The sequence below is a fragment of the Aquila chrysaetos genome, chromosome 2 (genome assembly GCF_900496995.4).
Source record: "Aquila chrysaetos chrysaetos chromosome 2, bAquChr1.4, whole genome shotgun sequence".
NCBI classification, from domain to species: Eukaryota; Metazoa; Chordata; class Aves; order Accipitriformes; family Accipitridae; genus Aquila; species Aquila chrysaetos.
The window spans coordinates 25,898,203-25,911,118 of NC_044005.1; the positions used below are offsets into that span (position 1 = coordinate 25,898,203).

The 12,916-nt window shown below is 54.4% G+C and overlaps 1 protein-coding gene across 3 annotated transcripts in view; it reads right to left on the bottom strand.

The window, feature by feature from the left end:
* TMEM63C (transmembrane protein 63C) overlaps window positions 1-10,708 on the bottom strand; it is a 35,455-nt gene extending 24,747 nt beyond the window's left edge. Inside the window, exon 1 of one of the 3 annotated variants that reach the window (XM_030000998.2) lies at window positions 10,431-10,708. The gene's annotated coding sequence lies outside the window, so the exon portion shown is untranslated. Of the gene's footprint in view, window positions 1-10,034; window positions 10,111-10,288; window positions 10,396-10,430 lie in introns of those variants that run through there. The other 2 variants (XM_030001008.2, XM_030000988.2) reach the window with 2 other exon arrangements.
* Between the last annotated feature and the right edge of the window lie 2,208 nt (window positions 10,709-12,916).

Genomic DNA, 12,916 nt, shown 5'->3' on the forward strand with positions numbered 1-12,916 from the left:
GAGGGAGCACACAGTCAGTCTCCATCGCTTGCTGGGGCACACATCCAGCCGCCTCTGCAGCCCACGCAGCCTTTGGGGGAGATCAGAGGAAAGCTGCTGCTGCTGCGGCCAGGAAGGGAGACAGCTCTCCCAGGTGCACGTGGAGCTGCAGACACACAGCTTTGCAAAGCACCGACTGTTCCAGCCTCCTCCCGACACAACAGGTGCTCTCACACTCTGACAAGACAGCTCATCCCCATCACTCCCATTGCCTCCAGGGAATTCCCCTTGCCCAGGAGACCTGAGCACAGCCCCAGCCACGTACCTGCTGCAGGGCAGAGCAGAGCCAAGGAGACCAGAGCAGACAGCCCATCACACCCGCCAGCCTGCTCTTGTCTCCTCCATGGAGGGGACCTGGGGAGTCAAATGGCCCTGAAGCATCAGAGATAAGAGAGAAATCACGGGGCTGTTGGGATGAGCACATCAGCGCATCCAAGCCAGCAGGAGCAGGGACAAGATGCATGACAAGGACTGGGGTTCAGGATCCCCCCTGACACACACCTACCGCAGGTGGGTGGCCCAGCACACGGGGGTGAGCGGGGTACAGACAGCACGCAGCCTCTGCTGTGCCAGTGCCGCAGGCTGGCACTGCCCGCACACACTGCGCTGCCTTCCTACCCAGCTCTGGCTGTGCCCACGGGTCAGCACCTGCCCACAGCCAGCGCAAAGGGCATCGGGAGTGATGGATGTGATGGAAGAAAACACAAGAAATGGTTTCTTTCCCTTCAGGCAGACAAGGAAGTGTCACATCTGGACATGTACAGCAGCCAGGCTGGGAAAGGGACAAGGCATGGGGAGGAGAGAAGCCGTGGGCCAGTAGGCGCAGCATCACCCAGAGGACGTGGTGAGACAGATGGCAGATTTGGCAGCAGGGTGGTCACGGAGCGACCCGCAAGCTCTTCCTCCTGCAAGAGCAGGCAACACAACACTGCATAGGGGCTGTCAGCCCCGCCTGGTAGGTTTGCGGGGGGGTCGCATCCTTTCAAACACACCACATCCAATAGCCAGCATCAGAGATGCTCCGTGGGCAAGTCAGCCTTGGAAAAAGGCTATCTGGGATCAGGGGAAAAATGGGAAAAAAGACCGGGATGGCAAGTTTTAGGGGCAGGGAGGCAGAGAGATTGTCCCTGGTTTCTCTGCACAAGCCTGCCTTTCCTGCACGCAGGGCCACGCAGCCAGGCTGGTGCTCGGGGAAGGGCTGGCAGCCCCTGCGCCCCTCTGCCCACCCTGCCAGCCATGCGGGGTGCCCAGGCAGCCACCCCCTGCCCTCCACAGCATCACCGCTCTCATGGAAGAGAAAAGGAAAGGAAATTAAACATGAGATGCTGCAGCAGATGGCTGCAAAAGGAGCCTCCCCAGGCCTGTGCCCCCTTGTCGTTCCATGGTGCTTTGGGCACAGCAGCATCGGCACCAGGAATAGAGCCAGCCTAAGAGATCTGGGGGCCCAGGCAGGGAGCAGTGTCCCAGCAACAGCCACTGCAAGCCTCTCCACAGCCCAGTAGCTATTGAGGCCCTGCCACAATTAGCAGGAATCAGACAAGCTCTGTGTGCGTTTTGGGAGAGATGCTCGGGGATGCAGCATTGATATGGAGTGGTTTTCACAGTGGCTGGCTGTCCTGGCCCAGGCCCAGCCCAGGTCCCTGCCTTCCGCCTGGTTTCGGATATGCTGTTCTCCCTGCCTGCATCCCCACCCAGCACATCCCAAACCTGCCACCGTGAACGCTGCTCTTGCCTGGCTGCGCTGGCCCTGCAGTGAGCGCCCTGAGATCCAGTACTCGGCCTCTGCAGCACCAGCAAGGCATTTACTAAATAAGCCAGGGTCTCCACCACCTCACCCACTACATGTTGATGTAAGGGGCAGTTTGGTGCACACTGTGCTGCATAGCTGCCATCCCTGCTCTGGGAAGCATCTCCCCACCTGGAAACACAAAGAGTCTCCAGCCAATTTGAGAAACCCAAGGTGAGAGTGCATGAGACCTCAGCACAGCCACCACCTCCCAGCCTGGCTCCCTGTGGCAACCAGTGCTTCCAGTAAAGCATGGGCACGTCCCACCCTGAAACACCCCTCTGCTTCACCAGTGCCAGCACCGCACCTGCACTTCATTAGAGACAAAAAGCCATGCAACCGCAGATGCTGCAGAAGCTCTGGCTTATCCCGACATCCCTGTGCTGACCACAGTCCCGGCAGGGTGAGGAGAGCTCTGCACCCACAGCCAAACCCTCCTCCAGAGCAGCAGGGATCAGTATGTAAGTGATGCTGAATCCCACACTGTTGCCCCTTCCCGAGGGATAGGGCCACCTGCAGGACACACCGGTCTCCAAATCCTGCCTGGCTGCTTTCTATGCTCCTCCTGGCAGCACAGCTCCGTCACAGGGCACATGGGTGTCATGCTGGAGGGAGGGCACCAAAAAAGGACCAAAAGCCAGCTGTGAAGAGCCACAGGAGGGCACTGGGAAGGCTCCTCCTAATGCTCACCATGGCACGGAGAGACCCTGTGCTAAATGAGCTGCAGGACCAGCCCAAACCCCAAGAGCGGGCTTCAGCGATGCCACTGGCACTGTGCAGAGCACCAGGCCGGCCACGCACACAGGCATGGCCGCAAAACCCAGCTACCCGGATTAGCTCTGTTCAATGAGGGAGCGAGATACTGTCCTGCAGACACAAACGCCCTCCCCGATTCCCACCTCTCAACCAAGATGAGCTCCAGGGAACGGAGAACTTTCCCCAGCATGTTCAGGGAGCAGGCAGCCACCCTGCAGCACCAAAAGCAGGATCGGACCCGAAGCTCGGCAGGTCCCATCACGCACCTGTGCACACCTTCTCCTGCCCCAGGTGATGGGGATGGGGAGGACACAGTGCTGGCAAGGCAGGCTCCCATGGGCAGCCGGGGAGGTGGAGGGAGACACCCGAGCATCGCTCCCAGCTGGCACTTTAAAGGCTACAGACGTACAGAAACTTATTCTGTCCCCAGGATATTTTCCACAAAAAATCCCAAGCCCAAAGAAAATGTAGAACGAAATCACTTCTCTGCTGAAACCAACTGCAAAATGCCTTTCACAAGGGCCAGAAATACACCTCCTCATTACGGAGGGAAAGAAACCCTTGAAGTTTGACTCTGTGCAGGGACTGTCCAAATAAACAGTCAGTCCCTCAGACGCAGCTGCTGGGGTGAAAGAATCCTGAAACCTAATGATTACCCCAGAACACACATAAAGCTGTAGTTGTGACAGTGTACATACATACCCAAGACAAGGCTTAGGGCATGGTCATAGTTTCTATAAGTCCAATTACTAAAGATTTGCATAGCTAGGTTTATCCAGCCCAGTGCGTAGGATATCAGAGGACTGTATGTGCAGAAACATCCATCCCCTGACTTTCCTGCAATGACTGAACTAACCTGAAAGTCTTTAAAATGCACCCTTCTCAGGAGATGGCCCAGCCACTGCAGCTGTTATTAGCAGTATTCACTTTGTTGGGTTTTTTTTTGTTTCTGAACAAGGAAGAATTTGATGAAATTTCATGGAAGAAAACACAAGAAATTAAAAACTCAGATGAAAGAAAATTAAACTTGATGAAAACCTCCCAACAGAAAAATCCAATGAAACTGCCTGATGAGAAGATTAGCAGCAGTGTAGTATGAAAGGAAAAAGCAATAAAGAGGACTTGGAACCAGAACAAATAAAAGAATTATGACTTTTGGAAACATATACCTGACTTAAAAGTAATCAGATTTTGTCTGAACTAAAAACTTTTTAAATTAAAAGACAGCCAGTTTAAAACTGGAAGTTCTAACAACATACATGCTAAGACCTCAAATCACTCTCATCAGTGAAAAATAAGTCAGTAGAAATTCATGCAGTATGTCCTTGCTGCCAGATCCACTCAGTGGCTGAGCACCTGGAGCTAAAGCCTGATGAACTGCAAAAGTGGCTCTGACAGCAGCAACCTCTTTGAAAGCAGAGGGAAAAAAGATGTTTCAATTAATTTAGTACACTGATTAGTTTAGTCAAAGTTCAGAAAATTACTGCAGGTTAACGCAGGAGAGCCTGGTTCCTTTTCCAAGCTCAGCGAAGATTAAGTGTGAGAGGATACTCTCTACTAGTTCTGAATTCTTAAAAGACAGAAATATTCAGGTTATATCACTGGTTATATTTTACATTTCCCATAATAAAATTCTGTTGCTATAATCCAGAAGTACCTCGACAGGCTTGAGAGGTGGGCCCGTGTGAACCTCCCGAAGTTCAACAAGGCCAAGTGCAAGGTCCTGCACATGGGTCGGGGCAATCCCAAGCACAAATACAGGCTGGGCAATGAGTGGATTGAGAGCAGCCCTGTGGAGAAAGACTTGGGCATGTTGGTAGATGAAAAACTGAACATGACCCAGCAATGTGTGTTTGCAGTCCAGAAAGCCAACCGTATCCTGGGCTGCATCAAAAGAAGCATGACCAGCAGGTCGAGGGAGGTGGTTCTCCCCCTCTACTCTGCTCTCATGAGACCCCACCTGGAGTACTGCATCCAGCTCTGGGGCCCCCAGCATAAGAAGGACACGGACCTGTTGGAGCAGGTCCAGAGGAGGGCCACAAAGATGATCACAGGGCTGGAGCACCTCTCCTATGAGGACAGGCTGAGAGAGTTGGGGTTGTTCAGCCTGGAGAAGAGAAGGCTCCGGGAAGACCTTATAGCAGCCTTCCAGTACCTAAAGGGGGTCTACAAGAAAGCTGGAGAGGGACTTTTTACAAGGGCATGTAGTGATAGGACAAGGGCTAATGGCTTTAAAATGAAAGACGGTAGATTTAGATTAGATATAAGGAAGAAATTCTTTACTGTGGGGGTGGTGAGGCACTGGAACATGTTGCCCAGAGAGGCTGTGGATGCCCCATCCCTGGAAGTGTTCAAGGCCAGGTTGGATGGGGCTTTGAGCAACCTGGTCCAGTGGAAGGTGTCCCTGCCCATGGCAGGGGCGTTGGAACTAGATGATCTTTAAGGTCCCTTCCAGCCCACACCATTCTATGATTCTATAACATAGTATTACAGTAATGCAATATAGTATAGTAATATAGTATTGTTAAATTCATTACATACACAAATAATGCTTTCATAAACTTATTCTTTTTCCTTTTGTGGACTCATACATTTTAAGCAGTTTTACTTAACCAACTAGAAACCAGTTTTTAAATGCTTGCTTTCTGCATTTTGAATTGGATTTCATTTTCCACGGAAATACAGCTGGACCAAATTTATAATAAATAATGAAGTGATATCTAATAAAGAAATGTGTCACTCACCATTTTCTAATGCAAGAAATATAGACATTAAGAATCTAAATAACGTTACACTGTAAACCCACTCACTTAAGCATGGTGCAGCCTCCTGCTCAGTCCTAAGCATCACAACATACTCATCACTGAGAATCAACTTGTCCTTAGGAAAAGAGCAAAAGTGTACAAACACCAAACAAGGCGCAGATCAAACTTATTCTGAAGTCTACGAAGTTTGGTTTGGTTTTCTGCCATTTTTGCCATTATACTTTCCTTCCACATAGTTCTGCCATCCATGACCTCTCCCTGAGAAAAGCAGCCCAAAACCACAAGGAATGGTGCAAGCCCCCAGCCTGTAGCCTGCAAGCCCTGGGAGCCTCTTACTGGTGTAGAGACCTCCAGACCGCTGCTTGCAGGTTCAGGGGAGCTAGGCAAACCTCCAAACTTCTGGTCATTTCGCTAATGCTGCCATGGTGACCGAATTTGTCAGAAGATAGGACAAATAATCACAGAAGTGTTGAGGCTGAAGGGAGATCATCTAGTGCAGCCTTCCTTCTCAAAGCAGGGTCAGCTACAGGAGGTTGCTCAGGGCCATGTCCAGGCAGGTTTTGAATAGCTCCAAGGATGGAGACTCTGCTCCAAGCCAGAGCCATGCCGAGAAGACCATCCCAACCTGCTGTTGCAACCAGGTCCTCCAGCCAGGTATGTCCCAAGTCCCAGGCTACTGGGGGCTGTCCCAGCGCCAGCTGGGATCCTAGCTGCTCTGGTGCCCTGTGGCCCATAGTCAGCCACTTCCAAGCCTCGCAAGTCACCCCTCAGCTTGCCCGCCCTCACGCAACTTCTCAGCACCTCAGCCTGTGCCACTTCCCTGGCGTGTCATCATAGCGTGGGTCATCTTTCTACATGGGTAGCGCAGTAAGGGGACTGCTCCAGCAGGGTCACCTTGGCCTGGCCAACGCAGGGTCCCCAGGCCTCATCTCAGGGTACCATGGGCTCACATTGGGCTGCAGCTGGGAGCTGCTCCTGAGCTATCCTTCCAAACCTGAGGTTTGCCCTAACTCCCCCATCTCTACCTTCTCTTCTTCTCCCCTAACCCATCCAACGCAGCACATCAAGGGGCTCATTGTCTCAATCTCCATCAACTCCTGCCCCAGCTGCCTCCTACCACCAACTCCCAGCTAACAATAAAATGCTCCCTGGTGAAGCAGGGTCAGAGCCCCTTTCTCTCTCTGTTAGGAGCAACTCAAAATTACAATTACATGATGACATATTTTTCCACCTCTCACAACCTGCCTTTTAGCACTTGGGGGTGCAGTGGAGCTTGGCTCATTCAGATCCTGCCTTCCTCTCAGCTCATCCACAATCTGCAGATGACAAGACACAAGACATCGGTACTCAGGGTAGGGGAATCGGGTCACCCAAAGCTTTCACATACTCCCACTGAACAGGAGCACTGAGCCTCTCTGCTCTGGCACTCCATTTTAAACACATCTTTATTTGAGATCAAACTATGACAGCATAAAAGCCCCTCCTTGGTCAATATGGTACCCACAGCTTCTCATGGGGACTCTGCTAGGAACTGCACAACCGATCTTAGTGTTGAAATGCTTCCATACTGTGGCATTCATGCTCCCCAGAGGCTGGGCAACATTACAGTAATTTCAATTAGGAAGGCGATTTCTCAGCCAAAGAGGTTTTCTCTGCAGCCCTTAGCATGGCTGCAGCTCTTACGCCAACACAGTCATCCACTAAGAAAGGGCTGTACCGGGGGACAGGCAAGGCAGGGCAGTGCTGGGGCTTAGGTAACTACCAAGATGAGTCATAAAAAGCAAACCTGGTGAGGAGGTGTGAGATTGAGCGATGGCTGAACCACCAGAGAGGTGAGGGTGACACAGGGACCAGGGCAGAGGGCTGGGAGAGGGGAGCCCATGCCCCCTGTCTGGCTACTCCACCCCACCTCCCCCTGCCTCCGCAGAGAGGTCCTGCGGGACCCGCCGTGCCCAGCCTCACACATTAACCAGCAACAATAGTGGCCTGGGCGATGGGAAGGGCTGTGCACAGCTACCTGGCCGGGGCTGTCCCATTGTTGCTGTAAAGGAGTGAGCAAACTGCTGCCATTGTCCCCACCTAATAACAAGGTGTGATCACAGCCTAATTACCAGTCCCAGCTACATTTGAAGCAATAACCTCAAGCCAGCTTTTAAAAGATGTTTAGGCATCTTTAAGTGCAGGTAGATGCCAAGCGGGACCCTCAAAAGCTCTAAGACCTCTCGTAGTTGAGGGGTCCGATAGCTGGTTAAGGACTGAATGTCATTAAGCCATAGCGGAAGGAAATTGGGACTGGAGCTGCTTCTCCTGAAATCAGCTCAACGCCAACCTGGTTTTGCTCTGAGCGCAGTGCATCAGCAATGCAATGTTTTCTTCAAACTTAGGGCTAAATACACAAAACATATTTACAGCAATTAAAGTAGGCAAGAAGAGTTGTTTCACCAAACACAGAACTGACAATGGTAGAAGGCTTTGTTGTTTATAAGACTCACGGAGGAGTCAGCATTTGCACAGCACACTGATGTTTCCCTAAGAGTTTAGGTGACTGATTAGTTTAATATCAATTGAATTCATTTGTGGGTGTTAGGAACGTTTCTCCCTTTCCTTGCTGCTTTAGGAAAGCTCTCGCAGTCTGTTAAGACAGGAGTATTTCCTGCAAAGAATATTTTAAAGCAGTGACACTCCTCCTTTTACAACTCTGCAGATGTAGGCTCTGAAGCTGTGCTGAAATCTGCCTTACTTTCCCTTGGGCCAGAAGTCTCTGCATGGAAGGAGGACAGTATTTACCTGCAAGAGCCTACGCACACCCCTGACCAGCATGCCCAGCAAGCACTGCTATTTCTGTCCCCATTTGCAGGACTACCTTATGCCTACCATTGTCAGCAGCCACCAAACCAGGGATGAACTAGTTAACCTCAGGGTAAGCTTTGAAGAGAAGAGCAGCTACAGAGCGATTCAAGGGTTATCATGAAAAAAAATAAAAGAGCGAAAGGCATTCAGATGGAGTGGCAGGAGACAGGATGCTGCCATGGGAAGAAGGCAAAGGTTTAAGTTTACAAGGAAGCCGGAAAAGCCCGTATGTGCTATGGAGTCAGAGGCTGCAGGGGTGCCAGCAGCCTCCCTGCTTTTATTTATTACTTATTTGTTTGCCAATGGCTGTTTGCCAGGCTACTTAAGACAAATCCTTCCTGAAAGAGCTGCTTCTGCTTCCCTCTCCATCTGCTGCCCAGCCCTGACCACCACTTTGCAGGGTAGCAGGGAAGGCAGCGAGGCCAAGGTTCAGGTCTGGTTTCAGGGCCAGTCCTTCTGCCTTCTGCTTTTTCCACAATTTCTCCCCTCTCCCATCTGAACAAATACTGCAGACCACTTCAACAGCACCTTTTATCCCAAATGGCACATTTTGCCCTCTCTCTGCTGCTCAGACAGGCAGCCTGACCTGTCACACAGCACTGTAAAACCCCAACATGGGGCAAAGTGCTTTCTCATACCTTGTTTGCCCACCCAGCTTTCCCCTCACCTCCTGCTCCCCCTGAACTCTCTGAAAGGGGAGAAGGCAGGCATGTACATCAGTCCTAGAGATGGTGGCTAAACAGTTAAGAGGAAAAAGATGTTTATGCAGAAATAACATCCGCCAGCCAGACAAAGGTCTCTCTCTCTTTCTGCTGGATAACACCCATTCTGTTCAGGAGGTTTCTGAATTGCAAACCCACCGTGCAGCACTGCTGCTGCTAGAGAGGATTGGGAAGCAAGCGACGGAGAAGGCAGGGCCTTGATCCGTGGAAAAATCTGGACAAAGTCATAAACTGGGGGAGAGCAGCTTGGCCAGAGCGTTAGATCATCCTGACCCGACAGCCCTTTCAGAGTCATCAGTCTCTCAGAGCTGGAGGGAGAAACGGGGAGAGCTCCCCCCCTCTCCCCTGCTAGCACGAAGCGTTTCTAACGCCGTCAGGTGTGCCTCCCGGAAGGAGGATTCTGTGGCCAGCATGACGTGGGGACCGAGCACAAGCCATGGCATGACACAGCGGTGGGATGACATTTTATCTCGCATCAGAGGACAGCAGCACAGGCCAGCACGCATCTACTGGGAAAGAACACCGAGGGGCTGGGGCTCGCTCCCTGCTTCTGCCGCTGACTTACTTAGGCACCTCACTGGGCCTCAGCCACCCATCACACGGGTGGAGACAAGCATTAGTTAAAGCCACTTTGGTACGTGGTCCAGAACGAGGGCAGGAAAAGAGCGTCTGAACAGAGCTAGGTACCCAGAAATCTCCCACAACAACAAACCAAACCCGTCCCTGCATCCCGGACCCGCAGAGTCGCCCTCGCGAGCCATATATACCCGGGTGCTGCCCAAGGCGGTGCTGGCACACCCGCCCGGGGCGTCGCGCAAGTTGCCGTGAGCATCCCCCCGCGCCGTCCCAACGCCGGGCCCACCCGGGAGGCGCAGCTCAGCACGGAGGGGCCGGCATTAGCCCCACGCGCGGCGCGGCTTCCTCCCCACCCCAATCACCCGCCACGGCAGGACGCCCCCCCGCCCCGTCCTGCACCCCGGGAGCCCCCCCGGTCACCCCTCGCTTGAGCCCCCCCGCCCGCCGGGCTCCCCGCCCGCTGCCGCGGCAGGCGCCGGCCGAGCCCCGCAGCCCGGACCGCGGCTCCCGCCCCGCCGCCGCCTCCCGTGCTGGACTGACCTGCTGGCGGGGGGGTCCCGGTCCCGGTCCCGGTCCCGCTCCGCTCCGGGCCCCGCGTCCGCCGCCTCCCCTCCCCGCGACCCCCCCGCGCCGCCCGGCCGCGGGCTGCCCGGCCCCGGTAGGGGAAGGGGAAGGGGAGAGGGAAAGGGAAGGGGCCGGGGCCGGGGCCGGGGCCGCCGCCGCCGCTCCGCCCCCCCCGCCCGCCCCGCTGCGGCGGAGAGGCCGCGGTCCCCGGGCTGCTCCCCCCGCCTCACCGATGCTCGGGCGCCGAGGCCTGCGCCGCCGGCCGCAGGGCCGAAAAGCAGCCGGAGCTCCGGGGCCCCGCGGGGGGAGCCGCCTCCCAGCCCGAAGCGGGGGCGGGCAGCACCCCCCCCCCCCCCGCGCCGCGCTTCCTACCGTGCGCCCCGCGGCATCCGTGAGGGAGGAGGCGGGCGGGGGGGGCAGCGGCCGGCGGCTCCGCGGCGGCCCCGGCTCTCGGTACGGGGAGCAGGCGGGGAGCTGCCGGCAGAGCGGCTGGGTGCGGGGTCTGCGCGTCTCAGGCTATTTCTGGGTCTGAGGCTGTGCCCGCCGCATCAGCCTCCCCGAGCAGCTGCTGCGGCCCTCGGGCTCCTCGGGGCGGCTGCCCGGGCGTGTGCCACAGCGGCGGTGGGGAACGGGCCTCCGGGGCAGGCAGCCGGCGCGGTGGGGGCACACGGAGGGGTCAGCCCCCCAACACGGCAGCAGGTGCAGGTGGATGGGTGCATTTGCGACCTCAGCAGCAGGGGCGGGTGGATGGGTGCATTTGAGACCTCAGCAGCATTTACAAAACCTCTCCCCTTGATGCGGCGTCACTCAGTTGCTTGCAGAGGTGGTACCTAAGAAACTTCCTGGGGATCTTGTTTCTGCAGAGCAGCCGTGCCTTCCTGCCGTCAGGAGTGACCAGCAGGTGGGACAGGGACCTGAGCCGCCAAGGTGCAAAGGGGCTTTGAGAGCCCGGTTTTCCTTAGGCATCCCACCGTGCTCCCCATCTGTCCAACCCATGAGGATGCAGGCAGCGCATGCCGTGCTGGAGAAATGGCCAGCAGCACACCCAGGGGTGCAGTACTGGGTGTCTCGCCCAGCCACCGCCACTCCCAGCCGATGATCAGGGACACACCTGCAACCAGGGAACAGCCACCAGAATGTGACCGCAGGAGTCCCACTGACATCCTGAGTGCTTCATTGCTACTGCCTCATATGGGGGGCCTGGGGGTCCCACATCTGTGGCTTCTCCAGATGCTGAGTAAACAGCGTTGCTCTGCAGCATCCTCTGAAGGCTCGTTTGGGCTCAATTCATCTCTTTCAGGCTGAAGAAGCACAATCCAGCGGCTGGCTAAGCCCCTGACATTTAAAGGACCTTCCAGTCTGACAAGCACAGCTGTGAAAGTCACCAGGAGAAACATCTGGGAACCAAACCATGTAATGAGCTGCCAGCCAAGAACTTCATACTGCAAGTGGAAATAGGCTGGCACAGCTCACAGTCCATGAGGAACCAGGGAGTGAAAACCAGGTGTCTCCCATACTGTCTTTCCTTCTTTTTCAGGCTCCCCAAGGCTGAGGTAGCACTCAGCTGATTTCTGCTCTGCTGGAGTATGATGCAGAGCACAGGTGGGCTACAACACGATGCCTTTTGATAAAACTTTACTATAAATGAGACCTTTATCCCCAGCTGGTGACTTCTAGGAGCTACCATAGCCCAAACAACACATGCCTAAAACTTTAGGGAACAGCAGAACAAAAAAAGATTTCCAAATCTCTTTCACTCCCACTTCCTTCAGCCCCAGTAATATGTATGACATGGAGAAGTCATGCGGCTTGGCCCCTCACTCCAGACAAGCCAGCGCCAGTCCTACACCATCCCTGAGGCTTGGAGACCTTGACTGCTGCCTTGCAGCAGGTGACACTGCCTGCCTCAGGAGAGAGCAGGAAGGACTGTGCCAGCTTAGGGCAACATATGCTCTGCAAACGCTGAGCAATGGGGGCTTGTGGGAGAAACAAATCTGTGAGGATTTTCTAAAATGCCTTGTGATTGTGATCTGCCACTGGGTCCCCAATATTCGATACCCTACTTCTCAGCAAGTGTAGACTCTGTTTTTCGTAAGCCATGGCTTCTCTGACCTCCTGAACTGGAAACCAATATGCTCCATCACTTAAACTGGCAAATGCTGCTGGGAAATCTTGACTTCTGAGCAGAGCTGGCAACCTTGCTCCTGGTGAGCTGCCCCAGTCCCAAAGGAGTGAACACCCGCTCGTCCTCCCTTGGTCCACCAAGACATCAGGGATCACACAAAGCTGGGCAAACCGACCCCGTGCGTAAGCCATTCTCTGGAGATACTTGTTTCTTCTGACTCTGGCTCAGAGTGTGCCTAGCTGGAATAGACTAGACTAGAGTAGACTAATAAACCAAAAGGGAACACAGAGGAGTCCAAACAAGGAGAAAAACTCCTTCATTTTCTGTTATGTATTGGGCCTCAGTGGCCATGACTTTGGCTCAAGAGCCTTGCAGGTACGGTCTTACAAGGGCTCAGGCATCCCATGGTTTTTAAGTCCCTCCCCGCGCCTGGGACGCACAAGCAGCATGTGGCTCAGCCTTCAGCTCTGCATGCGGAGGAGCCCGTTATCTCCTTCCCGTGCTGCTTATAACCCTGCAGCAGTGCGGGAGAGATGTGGAGCTGCAGCCAGAGGCAGCAGGAGGATGAGGCACAGGGAGCTGCTTCGCAGTTGGAGCTGTAGCACTGCATCCTGCTGGCTCTATGATGCTCCCAATTGTAATTCATCTTTTCTGTCACTTACAGCTTTAATATTTAAGCTGCATTTCTCCAGGCAGGCTCGGGGACTTGAGCTCAGTTTAGCTAGACATATTT